This window comes from Orycteropus afer, unplaced genomic scaffold (assembly GCF_000298275.1).
Source record: "Orycteropus afer afer isolate SDZICR_OR568_19922 unplaced genomic scaffold, OryAfe1.0 scaffold00041, whole genome shotgun sequence".
NCBI classification, from domain to species: Eukaryota; Metazoa; Chordata; class Mammalia; order Tubulidentata; family Orycteropodidae; genus Orycteropus; species Orycteropus afer.
The window spans coordinates 7,207,196-7,212,859 of NW_006921628.1; the positions used below are offsets into that span (position 1 = coordinate 7,207,196).

Sequence of the window (5,664 nt, forward strand, 5' to 3'; positions counted from 1 at the left end):
AAAAAAAACTATGCTAACAAAAAACAGTATGTAAACAAATATATACAAACGAAACCAAACCCATTGCCATTGAGTCAATTCTAGCTCATAGCAACCCTACAGGACAGAGTAGAACCACCCCACAGGGTCTCCAAGGCTATAAACCTTAACTGAAACACACTGCCTCAACTTTCTCCCACAGAGTAGCTGGTGGGTTTGATTTACTGACCTTCTGATTAACAGTCAAATACCTTAACCACTGTGCCACCAGAGCTTCTCATAAACAAATATACTTAGTCTTATTTGTAGCTTCAGAGAAGTAGTTATACTATTACATAGTTCAGTTAGTTTTTAGCATACAATTTTCTAGCTGCACAAAGTAAAGCAGTTTTTAAAGGGTCCAAAGCAAAGTGAAAATGCTTTAAAATCTCCTTATCCTCTAATACTTCATATGTATCCCATTCATCTTTAAAAACAAAAGAATCTAGAGTTCTGGTAAGATGGTGGAGTAGGCAGACAAACTACACAGACCTTCTTCAACAAAGAAAAGGGGAAACAACACCAATGAAGAAGATAATCATGGAGCCCTGAGCTATGAAAGGAAGGATACACAAGTGGACTAAACTCCAACTACAAGAACCTGCATGAAAACACTGAAAAAGGAGACATATGGAGCTGTGGTCTGTCAGTGATCCTGACGGCACAGACAGCTTAGATATTGCCAAGTGGTGTTAGGACCCAAGAATTAACCTAAAAATCGGCCTTGCTAGCCAGGGGCTGCACAGAGGACCACACTGATGGCTGGTGAATAAAAGGGGAAGCAGTGAAGAGGAAGGTGGGCTGAGCTGTAGACTTTTAGCTGTCCGGAGGGTGCAGCCATTTTGAATGGATATTTAAAGCGATAGTCTTCTCTCTGATTTCAGGGACCTAAGGATAGGTTGAACTTGCCAGGGACTGCAAGGACATTGCTGACACAACTGACTGGAAATGTGTGATGTTCCCCTTGTTACTCTTACACCGCACACCCTCTTAGTGAACGGAGGTGCAGCCATCCCTCACTCCCACCCACCTTCTGGACTGGCAGGAATTCCATCCCAGTCTGTGTGCTCTGACAGAGCCTGGGAGCTCTGCTCTGCCCAGATTTTTTTTTTTTCCTATTTTTTTTTAGTTTGTTTATATTTATCTGTTTGAAAATTATTTTCTTTCATCCTTTTTATTATTATTCTTTTTTCTTCCCTTCCCAGGGTCTAGTTTTCAGCTTTTTCTCTCTTCTCTGTTCCTGGTTCCCATTTTTTTCTTTCTCATGGTTCTCCCCATTCCTTGTTTTTCTTTTTGCATTTTTTTCCTCATTTTCCTTCTCTGCCTCTTTTCTCTTATTAGCCCTTCCCCAGTTATTGTGGGGGGGGAGGGCTTCCCCCCTTTTTCTATGTATATTTCTTATGCCTTTTTAAAGTATTTCTTTAAATATTTTCCTTTATTTATTGCCTTCCATCTTTCTTTTTCTCTTTTTTGTGACTGTTCCTGTGTGTTTATGGTCCACTTGCTTTTACTTTTTTGATGGTTTTTGACTGTTGTTTTTGTCTAACTGAGTGGGAGACAGCAACTGTGCCCATATGACACAACCACACCTGCATCTCCTGCAGCTCCACTTACTGAATGAGAGCTACCACTTCTTTCTCCACCAACTGGCCAATGATAAATTACCACCGAGAGGAGCCTGACTCACCCTTAACTGCTCTTCACAAACAGTTAACAGAGATCTGTGAAGCCACTCTCATTCTCTATCACAACTACCAGGAGACAGATAGTGAGTACATAAGTGCTGCCACCTATTGAATAGAGGAACACAGTACCCTTCTTACTCTGATACAGACACAAAAAAAGAAAATGAAAATCTTGGGCAAATCACTCCAACATACAATCACCAATTAAATACAAATACAAATATAAATACAACAATGTCACAATGTCTCAGAGACAACAGACCATCACAGTTCACACAAAAAAGAAAGATAAAGTGGTGGAAACAAGAGAGCAGGATACAGACCCAGAACACATCCCAGAGGAAGAAGAAGCATTGGAACTCCCTGATAACGAATACAAAAGAATTATATTTAGGTACCTTCAAGAGATTGAGAGACAGATCATGGAAAACACTGACAATATTAAGGAAAACACAGACAAAACACTAGAACAATTTCAGAAGAAAATACAAGAACAAAACAACAAATGTAATATTAGAAATGATACAAGATCTACAGACATAAATCCAGAAGATTAATACTAAATTTTCAGAAATAGATAACACATTGAAAGGGCAAAGGAGTAGAATCAAATCAATGGAAGACAAATTAATGAGATTGAAGGCAAATACTTGAATCCTTCTTTGGAAAGGATCAATAAAAAAAAAAGATCAAAACAAAATGAAGGAAGCCTAAGATTCATATGAGATACCATCAAAAGGAATAACCTACATGTAATCAGAATTCCTGAACAGGAAGAGAAAAAGAAAATCACTGAGAAATTGGTCCCAAGATTTGTTGGAAGAGAACTTCCCTAATATGATGAAAGATGAGAATATATCCATTCAAGTACTCCAGTGAATCCCAAATAGGAGAGAACCCAGAAGAAAACCACCAAGACATATCATCATCAAACTCATCAAAACCAAAGACTAAAAAAAAAAAAAAAATCCTGAAAACAGCATGGAAAAATAAAAAGTTATCTACAAAGGGCAAGCAATAAGACTAAGTTCAGATTTCTCAGCAGAAACCATGCAGGCAAGAAAGCAATGGGATGGTATATATAAAACCCTACAAGAGAAAAACTTCCAACCAAGAATTATATACCCAGCAAAACTATCCCTCGAGTATGCTGGTGAAATTAGATTTCCAGATAAGCAGAAATTAAGGGAATTTGTTAAAACCAGACCAACCTTACAAGAGATACTAAAGGGAATCGTATGAACTGAGAACCAATAATACCAAACAACAACCAACAATTAATACACAAGATGACATATCCCAGAAACCAACACAGCTATAGATGTATCCAAAGTAAAATAAGCTTACAAGATCATAAACAGGGAACCAGAGACATCAAGTGGCAAATGAGGACAACTACAAATCAAAAAGAGAAAAAAATAGGGTAGTTACAGAACTTCAAAATGGTGAGGAAGTCAAGAGAGTTGCAAGATAGAATGGACTGTTCTAAACTTGGGGAGAAAATTATAAATCACAGGGTAACCTCAAAGGAAAATGATAAACCTTCACATCACAATAAAAAAGAGGACAAGCACAAATATTCAGCAAATACTAAAACAACAGCAACAAAGGAAATGATAACACAATTCATAAACATAATGAACTCAGCACAGAAAATAATATGGAACAAAGAAACCAGAAACACTAAGAAAAAATACATAACAAAATGACAGAATTCATACTTGTCAATGATTACACTGAATGTTAATGGATTAAATGAATCACTCCAGAGACAAAGAGTTGCAGACTCAACAAGATAACACAACCAATTAATATGCTCTATAAGAGACACACCTTAGAGACACAAAGACAAAAATAGACTAAAAATCAAAGGTTGGAAAATGATATAGCAGGCAAAAGGCAATCAAAAAAGAGCAGGAGGGGCAATATTAATTTCTTATCAAATTGACTTTAAGACAAAAACCACCATATGAGACAAGGAAGGACGTTATATAATGATTAAAGGATCAATTGAACAAGAAGCTATAACCATAATAAATGTCTACAGATCCAATGAAAGAGCCTCAAATACATAAATCAGACTTTAACAGAATTGCAAAGACAGATAGATGACTCCACAGTCATAATAACTCATTGCCATCAAGTCGGATCCAACTCATAGTGACCCCTCTTGGGTTTCCAAAGCAGTATCACTACAGAAGTAGATTGCCCAACCTTCCTTCTGAGGAGTGGCTGGTGGGTTTGAACCGCCAGTGCTCTAGTTAGCAGTCAAATGCCTTAGGCACTAAGAGAAGACTTTAATACACCACTTTCAATCAAAGATAGAACAACTGGAAAGAAACTCAACAAAGATGCAGAAGAACTAAACAATACAATCCACCAACTTGACCTTATAGACATCTACAGAGCCCTTCACCCAAAAGCACAATAGATACTCTTTTCCAGTGCACATGGAACATTCTCCTGGATAGACCATATGTTAGGCCATAAAGCAAGTCTTAATAAATTTTAAAACACTGACATAATGTCAAGCACCTTCTCAGATCACAATGTTATAAAATTACAAATCAACAACAGGAAGATCAATGGAAAAAAAGCAAACATATGGAGACTGAACACTACCCTCCTTAAGAATGACTGAGTAATAGAAGAAATTTAAAAAAAATCCTTGAATTAAACAAAAATGAAAACACAGCATACTAAAATCTTTGGGACAAGGCAAAAGCAGTGAACAGGGACCAATTTATAGCAATAAATGCACACAACAAAAAAGAAGAGCCAAAATCAACACTTCAAACCAACATCTCCAACAATTAGAAAAACAAAAGCAAGAAGAGCCTACAGCACCAGAAGAAAGGAAATAATTAAGATTCAAGCAGAAATCAATGAAACAGAAAATAGAAAGATGATAGAAAAAAATCAACAAGACTAGAAGTTGTTTTTTTGAAAAGATGAATAAAACTGCTAACCACTAGCAAATTTAACAAAGGAAAAGAGGGAGAGAATACAAATAACATGAACAAGAAATGAAATTGGCGACATCACAACAAAACCAACTGAAGTAAAAAGGATAATATCAGGATACCATGAAGAACTGTACTCCAACAAATTTAAAAATCTGGAAGAAATGGACAGATTTCTACTTACCTAAACTAACACAGACTGAGGTAGAAAAGTTGAACAGATCCATAACAAAAATAGAAATTGAAAAAGTCATAAAAAAAATTACCAACAAAAAAGTCCTGGCCCAGACGGTTTCACTGAAGAATTTTATCAAACATTAATAGAACTGACACCAGTCCTACTCAAACAATAACAAAAGATAGAAAAGGATGAGATCCTCCCATATTCATTTTATGAAACAAGCGTATCTTGACACCAAAACCAGGCAGAGACATCACTAAAAAGGAAACTATAGACTGATATCCCTCATGAATATAGATGTGAAAATTGTCAACAAAATGCTAGCCAATAGACCCCAATAACATAACAAAAACAAAACAGATTATGACCAAGTGGGGTTCATACCACCTATGCAAGGATGGCTCAACATTAGAAAAACAAACATCATCCATCACATAAATAAAACAAAGTAAAAGAACTACATCATTCTGTCAATCAATGTAGAAAAGGCATTTCATAAAAGCCAACAGTCATTCCTGATATATTAAAAAAAAAAAAAAACTCTCAATAAAATAGGAATAGAAGGGATATTCTTCAATATAATAAAGGGCTTCTATACAAAACCAAGAGCCAACATTATTCTCAATGCAGAGAGACTGAAACCATTCCCCTTGCTAACAGGAACCACACACGGATGCCCTCTAGCACCACTTCTATTCAACATAATATTGGAAGTCCTAGCCGCAAGAAAGGGAAATCAAAGGCATCCAAATTGGCAAGGAAGAAGTCAAACTATCCCTATTTGCTGATAATATGATCCTCTACCTAGAAAACCCAA

General features: G+C 36.3%; 1 protein-coding gene across 1 annotated transcript in view; it reads right to left on the reverse strand.

The window, feature by feature from the left end:
- DNAH12 (dynein axonemal heavy chain 12) overlaps window positions 1-5,664 on the reverse strand; it is a 313,213-nt gene that overhangs the window by 171,398 nt on the left and 136,151 nt on the right. The gene's annotated exons all lie outside the window — the stretch shown is intronic.